The sequence below is a fragment of the Podarcis erhardii genome (genome assembly GCF_964252035.2).
Source record: "Podarcis erhardii genome assembly, chromosome: 3".
Taxonomy (NCBI): domain Eukaryota; kingdom Metazoa; phylum Chordata; class Lepidosauria; order Squamata; family Lacertidae; genus Podarcis; species Podarcis erhardii.
In genome coordinates, this window is record NC_138507.1 from 14,874,072 (window position 1) to 14,885,763 (window position 11,692).

At 42.3% G+C, this 11,692-nt stretch overlaps 1 long non-coding RNA gene across 1 annotated transcript; it reads right to left on the reverse strand.

The window, feature by feature from the left end:
* Positions 1-4,771: 4,771 nt before the first annotated feature.
* LOC309338831 lies at positions 4,772-5,864 on the reverse strand. Its single transcript, XR_014155077.1, has 2 exons — positions 5,696-5,864; positions 4,772-4,919 (listed from the first exon to the last, which is right to left on the reverse strand). It is a non-coding gene; the product is annotated as an uncharacterized lncRNA (long non-coding RNA).
* Between the last annotated feature and the right edge of the window lie 5,828 nt (positions 5,865-11,692).

Consider the following 11,692-nt stretch of genomic DNA (forward strand, 5'->3'; position numbering starts at 1 on the left):
GCTTCACTCAATTTTGTTTATAACACTCTTCCATTTTCTTCTAGTTGTGAGGGTGGGGCGGGGCCACAAGTGGAGTAGGTATAAATATATTTGGGCACAACAAGTATACCTGGTGTTATGTTCCTGTTCATATGTTGTGAACAGACAACCTTTATTACTGTGTAATGTACTTTACAATGTTCCTGACATATATTTCAGCTTTCTGGATTTATTTTTCATCTGGCCTTCAGATATGAAAGGCAGAGTGATTTAACACCTGTATAGACTGTATAGATTTGTCATCCATGTGACAAAATCCTTAAAAAAGCTCAACTCTGGCCCTCTTTGAAAAAATTTGGACGCCACTGAATTACACCTTAAATACCAAGGGTTGTATCCAACAAAGTTGGTCTGTTAGCGCAAGGACTTTGACCTGCTCAATAGGACTTCCTATATGCCTTTCTCCTGACATGCCCCCATGGTCCCCCTGTCTGCTCCAGAAGGTTAGGGGAAATCCAGAACAGATATGGGTGACAAGAGGAGAGGAGGTTGTTGCAACCCCAAAACAGTATTAGAGCATCTTTATCCAAAGCCTGCCCCACATGGTTATTCTGCAATCAATCCAAAAATAAGTTAGGAAACAATTGAATATTTACAAGATTTGCTTCTAGTAACATAATGGGAAAATACCCCTCCTTCTGCCAAATGTCAAACATTCCATATTTTAAAAAGAAGTCAAGAAGCTGTCTCACACCACAGCTTTCTTGTTCTCTGCCTGATTTATTAGTCGGAACAAATTATCTGTTCCTCTGGACCAGTATGTTAAATTAGAACTAAATGTATTCTTATCTGGTTCTGACTCTGAGCGTACCCAGACTGCTCTTGGCACGAGGGCAGCCACAAATGCATGTTACCACAGAGATTGCAGAGGTGAAGGCTAAATCCTATTTCTGTGACTAAAGGAAAGGAATTCAGTGAAGTGGTAGCCCATTGCCATGGCAGCATAGTATTTCCTCATTTGTGAGCAAAACAAGCCACACTCCTCTTTTGCCATGTTATGGATCAGGGTGAATTTGCAGGTGCCTGCCACTGATAAGTTACATTTTACTTGCCTTCTTCACATGGCGGGGCTGCTTTGTGCAGCAATCTCCCTGAAGCTGTCAACCATTTTCCTGGCTTATCTCATCACACAGTCCCTCTCCCCCTTTCATGAGGCTTTTGGGGAAGGCTGGGTTTTCTGGACCTTAAAAGAGAGCCTCATTGCAAGACCAGGCCTGTATAGATTTCACCCTGCCTCAAGGAAAGGCCTTTGCTAGGAGCACGGTTGGTCTCCGGTTGACAGGGGCAGCAAAAAATTTCACTCACACCTAATTGGCCCTGGGCGGTGAGGTTTTCTCCTTCCCCTCAGCAAGAGTTGTAAAAGATGCTTATCAACATGGACGTCTGTCACAGAGACTTTGGCTTCACCCCTTTGGAGGCGCACTCCATTGTCTCTCGAGACAGACAGATGTCAACAACGACAACATGTGAGAGCATCTTTTACACATGGAAAATGAGGCAAACTGTTTCAATGAGCACCCCTCTGGATGTTCAGGAAATGGGCCTGGAAGTGCGCAAGTAACATAACACACACAGAATGGCTTGGAGATTTAAGATGATCCACACAGCAGGTTGCATAAAGGATAGCTGTCAAGTTGGGGGGGGGGGCAGGGAATCTGTCAATTTTAGCAGATGCTGTCCAAGCAAAATTTTCAAAAAACCGAAAAATTGTTTAGGAAAACCTAGGCATATGGCAGCCCATATCAGAAGTGTTTTTCTGGCAAATTCCCTAAAAAAAATTGGTTTAAAACTTCCCCAAAAATTGAGATTTTGCAAAAAAAGAAGAAGAGGAGCAACTTTGTGCCTTCCCCAAGAAATAAAGAAAGAAAGAAGCTCAATAACTTGGGGGGGGGGTCAAAACAAAAAAAAATTCATTCCAGTAGCACCTTAAAGACCAACTAAGTTAGTTCTTGGTTCGCAGGAGCCATCCAATCCAGCTCCAGGTGGAAGTGAATCCGCAACCTGATGGGCCTACAGGTGAATCCCGGAATTAGCCAATCACATGGGGCCCATTGTGTAAATAATGTATATAAAGCAGATATTTTGGGGAAATTTTCATTCCTCACTACTATGAGCTGAATAAAGAACATGAAATCCAAGCTCGACTCCGGGTATATTTCGGGGGGGGGGGGGAGCTCAACAACTTTTGTGCCCCTACACTATATGAAATGCCTCTATTTTCACAGTGCAGAAGCCAAGAGTAAGCTTTACCCAAGCCTGTCACATAATGCAGCTCACCTCCCCTTTGCAAGCTAATGACATTTCTTATAAAAGCAATTAAAAAAAACTAGAGCAGGATGTATGAAACAACATTTGGCTATTCCAATTTGGAGATAAGCCTTTTGCGCCTGGCAAAGTACCACCACTGAACAGAGTAGCACCGATTGAACTTGTAACTCACTGATCATGTACATGTCTCCAGAGAAGTAATGATCAAAGAGCAGCCTTCAAATGGTTCAAAATTAATGGAAAACCAAATCTAGAGGATGTAATCCCTGACCAATCAATAGATACAAGATCTAAGTGATCCTGAAAAGCATCTGTCATGTTTTCTGAAATACATCTGTTGTAAACAGTATTCATCTTCTGGATTTCCAGGTTTGGGGTAGTCATACCTTTTATATGTTGTTCCTGTGGTGCAGTTAGCATTTGAAAGATATATTAAGGCAGCACAGCTAAATAATTTGCAACATATTTTAATGCGATGTAGTGTCTGCAGTGCAATATTGTGAAGCCACATAAGATTGGTTATTACACTCATACCTTGGAAGTCAAACAGCTTAGTTCCCGAACGTTTTGGCTCCCAAACGCCGCAAACCTGGAAGTGACTCTTTGCGAACTATTTTTGGAAGCCGAATGTCCGTCAGGGCTTCTGTGGCTTCCTGCAGCCAATCAGAAGCTGCACTTTGGTTTTCGAACGTTTTGGAAGTCGAATGGACTGCCGGAACGGATTCCATTCAACTTCCAAGGTACAACTGTATTGTACTTTCTATTGGCCACCAGTCAAAGATCTACTGGTGTGTGTGTGTGTGAAGGTTTTAAATTATTTCATCCCTATCTGATAGAAATAAAATATGTTTATTTAGACTTCGCCTTGATTGGGTCAATTGTATTCAAACAAACTGATATTGCAAAGCAAGAGTGTTGCTAAATCAGGGTAAGGGACCCGAGGCTCAGGGTCTAAATATGAACCTCTCCCCCCAGGAATGGGCAAATATATATATATATGGTTATAATGTACAGATGGAACAGTGGTAACATATATGGACAAAAGGGTTAAAATAAATCCTGTGTTTAAAAGAGAATTTTTACAAAGCAATGTATCATTGGTGTGTAAGTTATTGGTATCAAAAGTTACTTAGAGTGTATAAAAATGTTTCAAATGTTTGTCGCAAGTGTCAAATGTCAAGAAGTGGTACTTTATCATATTTGGTGGATACATATGCCATAATACGCCATAATAATCACAATTATAACAAATAAAGGCTTGACATATCTCGCTTTGCATGTCATGAGTCTATCTCATATATTAGTTTCTCCTTTTAAGTTGAATTATTGATATAAATGAACTTTTCCACGGTATTCTAATTTTTCGAGTTTTACCTGTATACAACCAGAAAGAGAGTATGGAAAATTATTTCACTACATGATCACTGTGGCAAGATTGCTATATGTACCAAGAAGGAAGGACTTATTATTACCGACTATGGAAGAATAGTTATTGAGATTAATGGATTTGTCTGAGATGGCAAAGTGGACGTGTTTAATTAGAGAAAAATCATTGTTGACATTTATTAATGACTGGAAACCCCTTATAGACTTGTTGCGCAAAGAAGGAAATGAGCTTGTAATATCTCGATCTGAAGACTGAGGAACGGTTGGTTTATGGAAAGTAGAAGAGTTGAATGCTGTTATAGAACAAGGGTTTTGCAGAAGTCTATAAAACTGATAGGCCTTTGGTTTGGAGCCAATTTGATTCCCTCCCCCTCTTTCTTTTTTCTTTTTTCTTTTTCCTTTCTCCTCCTGTGATGAGGCTGCTTTTTAATATTTTATTGTTTCAATATTTTAATGTGGTATTTTAAACTTGTTTTTAAGTTGTATTCATTCAACTTGTTTTTATTATTGCTTGTTAGCCGCCCTGAGCCCAGCCTTGGCTGGGGAGGGCAGGGTATAAATAAAATTTATTATTATTATTATTATTATTATTATTATTATTATTATTATTAATAGACGGAGAATCAGAAGCCTATTTTCCCCTCTCTCTATTTTAATTTTTTCTTTTGAAAAATCCTTGGTATTTGATATTAACTTTTGTATATTGCTGTTTTCTTTGTTTTTAAACACACACACATACCCTCAAGGTCATACGCCTCAACAACTGCTGTTTGCCCCCCCCCCCCCAGTGCTTTTGCCTGGCAGCATTGTGTCATTTAACTCTTAACAATGCCTCTTGATGGTCTGGATGGAGGAGAGAGGGATGTTGAGAGTTGTGCAGAAATTCATCAGCCTTGGAAAGATGCATCTATAGTCAGCACAGCTACATAGTTTAGAATACACTGGCATGATATCCGGTGCTGTGAAGTCACATCAGATTGTTTTGAAATTCCTGTATAGTCTGGAGACCATAGGCTTATTCTCTGTAAAAGTTTGAAAATCCTTTCATAGTTATATCTTATAAAAATACACGACTTCATTTACTTTGACTTCATCTATTCCTTCACATTGATTGATTAGTCAGCAGCTATACTTCTTAGGATTGTTTTTTGATGCCTCATGGAACCTAGACCTAAGTCTAGCATTTCCCTTCATGTTTGCTGTCCAAGAATCTTCTCCTTATGGATCTGGAAGGTTCAAGTGCATATATAGGTATTTGAGTTTCTACAAAATGGGACTGGGCAGACATTAGACTTACAACATCTACTTTGTTCTTACTAGAAGCCCAGGTATGTACTGTAGCCAGTGGATGCAATTAGAATTAAAAGAATTCTGAGCCCATGAGTTTGTTATGAGTACCAGAACTGTTGGAACACAATGTCCTTCTATGCAAAAGGCCACACCCGGATATCACCAAACCTTTTTTATTTCAGCAATATAATTTAACGTGGAGGGGGTGTTATGTATTCAGTAGTCTGTGTTTGCTTGTGCTTGTGTCTGGACTAAGGATTCTGAGCCCCTGTGTTCTGATTTGATACATGATATCCAATCACAGAACATTTCAGGATTTGAGCCTCTGCCACAGGCTCTTGAACTCTGAGTCGTGATTCGCAGCTTGGAAATTTAGACAACCAGTCACGTTGGGAGTGGGAGTGGCCCAGGCTTTCAGAAATGTATATAAGCAGTTGCTTTGCCCCTGTTGTCCAGTTCTGTTAGTTCCATAAAGGGTCTTGCTGTTATCACTGTGTCTTCCCTTGTGGGAACCCACCTACACTTCCGGGGCTATTGGATTGCTGCTATTGTTAAGCAGTTTGAAGTCAAATATCCTTGCCAACTTACTACAAATTACTCTATCCCCTGCTGTGATACACATACTAAGCACTCAAGCCACATAGAGAACAAGAACTCATAGTTCAAATTTATAATCAAGCAAGAAAAAAGAGCAAGAAGATGTCACAATTACCTCACTTTCTGTGACTCCATCGCACATGTTCAGTTGGTTCAACCACTCTTCTGTGGGAAGGCAGACGAATGACATTGACTTAGTCCTCCATAAGGAAAAGAGGAATTTCTGAAATTCATATGACACAACCTAGTGATTGTGTGGACTCTTGTATTACTGTTACAACCATCTTCCTGGAAATCGAAACAATTAAGTGCACAGTAGTTAGAAAGCCTGTACTGTTCACTTTTAAAAAATAAAAAACATGCAATCTAAGCACAAGCTTTCCTGTTTCTGTCTGCCCTCCACACCTAAGACCAAGTGCTTCATCTGTGTCCATTAGGGGTGCAAGGAAGGCAATTAGAGCAATTCTGAAGGCATTCAGCAAATATGATACTTTCACATATGTGAGTTGCACTGATGCTCCCATCAACATTGACAGTGATGAAACAGAAATGGGCACAGCAGTGCTGCTGCTAATGCCAGAGTTCGTTACACAAATCACTTTATCAGTTGCCCATAAGGTCTAAAAATGCCCTTCACATTAAACACAGAGGCGTGCATTGAATTGGGTGGCCTGTTCCCCTCCTTTCCATCAAAACAGTGTGCTGCTGACATCCCAATAATTCACTGAAGGCTTTCGCATTCCCACTGCGGCTCTGAATGACAGCCTAATGCTGTTATTAAAGAAATTGCTTATCCTAAAGTTTCCCAAACTTCATGCATACTGACAGCTTGCAACTCAACCAAGAAGATATTAGCATTTCCTATAACCTTGGATCTCCGCACTGCAAAGTTCAATACTGAAAGCGGATTGGACACTTGCAGATTTAATATTTTCACACCATTTCCCGTCCATGACCTGCGCTTCACGCAAAGTACTGCACTTATTGTGTAGACACATGCAGCAATCAAGACACACAGGAGGCAACTGTCATAAAAGGTAAAAAAAAGAAGGGTAAAGGACCCCTGGACGCTTAAGTCCAGTCAAAGGTGACTACGGGGTTGCGGCACTCATCTCGCTTTCAGGCCGAGGGAGCTGGCATTTCTCCACAGACAGCTTTCCGGGTCATGTGGCCAGCATGACTAAACCGCTTCTGGCACAATGGGACACTGTGATGGAAAGCAGAGCGCACAGAAACACCGTTTACCTTTGTGTCACAGCAGTACCCACTGATATGCTTTCAAACTGCTAGGTTGGCAGGAGCTGGGACAGAGCAATGGGAGCTCAGCCCGTCATAAGGATTCAAACCTTCAACCTTCTGATCGGCAAGGCCAACAGGCTCAGTGGTTTAGAACACAGTGCCACCCGTGTCCCTTTCAACTGTCACAAGCCAGAATGGATAGATTTGGGGTATGACTATATGGTGCTAGCATCAGCATTATTCCCCCTGCCTCTTAATTTATTTTTATTTTGCCTAAACACTTTTGGGCATCATCACAAGCGGTTGCAGACCTTTGACAGGAGCAGTTAAAGGAAACAGAGAGAGGAGGAATATTTGTCACATGGGTGGCACTGTGGGTTAAACCACAGAGCCTAGGGCTTGCCAATCAGAAGGTCAGCTTCCGTTGCTTGGTCCCTGCTCCTGCCAACCTAGCAGTTTGAAAGCACGTCAAAGTGCAAGTAGATAAATAGGTACCGCTCCAGCAGGAAGGTAAATGGCGTTTCCATGTGCTGCTCTGGTTTGCCAGAAGCAGCTTAGTCGTGCTGGCTGCATGCCCCAGAAGCTGTATACCGGCTCCCTTGGCCAGTAAAGCGAGATGAGCACCACAACCCCAGAGTCATCCACAACTGGACCTAACGGTCAGGGGTCCCTTTACCTTTAACCACCAGATTAACAGTCCCCAAACCCAGCATCTAAATCCATTGTTTGTAAATGGAATCACTTTTTTTGGGGGGGGGGATATCTTTTCTTAGTCCTAGTTTCAAGATGCCCCATTCTTAAGCTTCACAACAATATACATATATGCATATAGGTCAGAGGGAACTGACTGGTCACCCTGAATCCATCATCATCTGTGGTTATGAAGTTCTCTCTGACCAGTGGCTTTGCAACCCAGTTGCCATGGGCATTTAAAGAAACAAAATTATTAAAGAAAACAAAGTGCACCTAATCCCATTTGTTGACTTTTATGAGGTTAGAAATTGTGACCCTGGGAATATATCAGCTGTGGTGGCTAGTGCCCTCTGGGGCAAGCGTGAGTTGGAGAATAGCTTCTACCACAGAGCCTAGGACTTGCCAATCAGAAGGTCGGCGGTTCGAATCCCTGTGACAGGTTGAGCTCCCATTGCTCGGTCCCTGCTCCTGCCAACCTAGCAGTTCAAAAGCACGTCAAAGTGCAAGTAGATAAATAGGTACCACTCCGGTGGGAAGGTAAACGGCGTTTCCATGCGCTGCTCTGGTTCGCCAGAAGCTGCTTAGTCATGCTGGCCACATGACCCGTACACCAGCTCCCTTGGTCAATAAAGCAAGATGAGAGCCGCAACCCCAGAGTCAGCCACGACTAGACCTAATGGTCAGGAGTCCCTTTACCTTTAAAGGCATCATGGACTTTGAAGAAGCACGATCTTAGGACAAATGGGAGAAATGAGCTAAGGGGAAGGCACGTTTGGCAAATCCTCACCGTGATCACCTCCTGCCCAGAAACCTATGGCCACCCTGTAGAAGGATGTGTGGATCCAGAATTGGCCTCCATAGTCATTTATGGACACACCGCTACGACTGCGTTCATGGAAGACAATCTTACTCGGCTACGAGTGATCGCTGAAGGAGGAGGAGGTAGATCAGTAAGCAAGGAGACCAACAGTCACAGCCAATGACAGGCAGACTCACCCCTTGACGGGTTGTAAGAAAGAAGGCAGGCAAGTGGGGACCAGCTAAGGGCACACAGGTTGGTGAGCAGTGCCCTCATGGACCAGCTTCCTCTGAATGTGAGGGACATGGGGTGAGAGCTGATAGTCCCCATCATTCCAGGGGACTATATACAGGAGGACATAGCTCCTGAATCTTAATAATTGGCTCAGAGAGGGGATTTCTGCAGGGGAATTTTTCATTATGCATGCATGACAAACTGTTCTCTCAAAATCCTCTTCTATACAATTGAAAGGTCTACCTTCAGTTTTCATCATCTCATTCCACTCCAAACCCATCTCCTTTAAGTATTAGGCATTTACTTAAAAAGCTATTCATTTCTGTAATCTATTAAAAAGCCCTTGAAGCCTTCATTCACTCTATCAATCCATGCCGAGCAATATAGTTTAAATCTTTAAGTGGTTTACATAAAAACAAATGTTTCATAACTGAACATCAAAGGGCTACATATGCAGCAAGGCATGTATAAAGTCGTGCCAATCAGAAATGCACCTTTCCTTATATGTTGAGCACCTGCAAAAAGCCTCTTGGATCAAGCAGAACTGGAATTCTCTAGTATGAGTATTTTTTTTGTCTTTTGTTAGGAATACTTGAAGCCCTTAGCTACTAAAAACCAATTCTCTCTATATATAGTGAAGTGTTTTGAGGAGGAACATCACAATTATTTCCAAGCCACAAGCACGGTGGCACAAAACTCCATTCTTAGATGAAAATTATTACATGCAATTAAATAGCTCGCTTTGTCTTTGCTTAGACCTCAGAAGCTCAGCATTTTAATTTAAAATCACACGAATGCCCTCAATTCTATAATTAGTTACAGAATCTTAGGGTGGTTTTTTTCCTCTCCCCATGGACTACCAATTAAGCAATTTTAACAGAACAATAACTGAAAGTCTAAGGGGCAAGAAGCTAGAAAATTAATATTCATATTCTGTTGTTGCTTGGATGTTGTTGTTTTCCAAATAGAAAAGGAGCAAAAGAGGGAGTGGAGAGAAGAGGCCTTTAAAAAACACACAAAACTAGTGCAAAGATGCACATAGCTTCATGGATGCGATCCACTTTATTATACCTCATTTGCTGCTGCAGAGAACAGGGAAAGAAAAGGGAAGTGTGGGTATTCATTATTCTTAATGCTATGGCATTCTAGGAAAAAACAAAAGAAAACCCCTATACTGAAAGATCTATACTATCACAGAATGAAAAGCTGACCACAGGGGAGCTGACCAGACCCTATGTTTAATGCAACTATTTTTCCTCGATTCTGATAAGAATCTCTGAAGGGTTGGGCTAGGAAATCCAAGCATTTTCTTAACTCTCAAGAATGTAATTTTAAATATGTTACTCTTGGCCTTTTATGTCTTTGCCTGTAAACCTGTGTGATATTTGCAGCAGGAAAAGATTACCAAGTGGCATGATCCACGTAAGGGACTTGCAGAGGCTTGCTGTGTTTCAGTGACATGTATTTAAGACAAAAGGGACGCAGGTGGTGCTGTGGGTTAAACCACAGAGCCTAGGACTTGCTGATCAGAAGGTTGGCAGGTTGAATCCCCGCGACAGGGTGAGCTCCTGTTGTTCGGTCCCCGCTCCTGCCAACCTAGCAGTTCTAAAGCACGTCAAAGTGCATGTAGATAAATAGGTACCACTCCAGCAGGAAGGTAAACGGCGTTTCCGTGCGCTGCTCTGGTTCGCCAGAAGCGGCTTAGTCATGCTGGCCACATGACCTGGAAGCTGTACGCCGGCTCCCTCGGCCAATAAAGCAAGATGAACGTCGCAACCCCAGAGTCGGCCACAACTGGACCTAATGGTCAGGGGTCCCTTTACCTTATTTAAGACAAGGTGGCTACAACTTGTTCTAGCCACCCAGAATTGGGCAGCTGTTTAAGCTACTTAAGCTGAGCACTTAAGCGCTTTTCCTCTGTTGAATACACGTTTCATAAATGCCCACCCAAGACCACTAGGGATGTAGTCTTGCAGGAACTGGTCCTTTAACAAGTGGCTGCCTGCATAAGGAATATCCACTCTGGCAAGAGGCTCACAGTAGAACTCTGTATTAAGTTAAAAACATGTTCACCTGTTAAGTAGTTGTAAGGCACTGTGTCCCATTCCGCTATTACAAGTAGTGGCCAGTGTGGTGAGGCAGAGCTACCTTCTTGCCATGGGTCATTGCAGCTTACCTGTGCAGGTATACAAGCAGGTCTGCTGTATAGTCTCTCTTGGGGCATTCACACAATCCCAAACTCACCACTGCCTTGTCCAGGGAAATAGGAGTGACCCTGGTGGACAGCTTTGCCTCACCACATTCGCTTCTGGTTGTTGCTGCATGTCCTTGTTGCAAATGGACACGTTCATGTTTTGAGTTTAAAAATGTGCAGAACATAAACAAATGAAAGCAACATTAAATGCAATTGCTGACAAAATGTGTTAACTATAAATACTTTGTCTTCAACTCTTGAGTGCAAGAATCAAGTTGATACCAAATATAAGGGTATGTACTTTTACAGAAGTTATGGAATATTGATTTATACCCATTGCCATTGTTGCAGTGAACCTATTTTCCTAGCTAAGTTCTCCAATGCAGGTATCTTCAACCTTTTCAGATCCAAGACCCACTAATAACCCCAACATGGGAACCCTTTCTGAATCTTTTGCCATATATTTGCATGGTGGCGGTGGTGCTCCTGTTGTGAACCACCTTGGATGAGATCATGAGCCACCAGCTGAAGACCACTGCTTACTGCATGAGCTGAAACTTTTAAAAATGAAGCAGCTTTTCACTTTTTACACAGGGTGGTCCTCTCTAAAAGACATCCACAACTCCAGTACCTACATAGCTCACAGGTCAATATTTAAAGGTTGCTTGCACTTCCATCACACTTCTGTACATCTATTGGTATCTCTGCACATAATTCAGAAACTGAATGCATGCGGCTGCTGGAAAATATTTTGCACTGAAGTGAGGAGATACAGAAGCTCTCCCCATTGAATTGTATATGCAAGGGTACCTATCCAACTCAATGTAGTAACAATTTTTTAGCAGGCTCACCATGGGGGCGTGGTATGGAGGAGTGCAAATGGTGGGTATACCAAAACTTCCTGCTGCAATTGCAAAACACAGTAGCCAGACTACTGAACAGGAGGTGGTGAT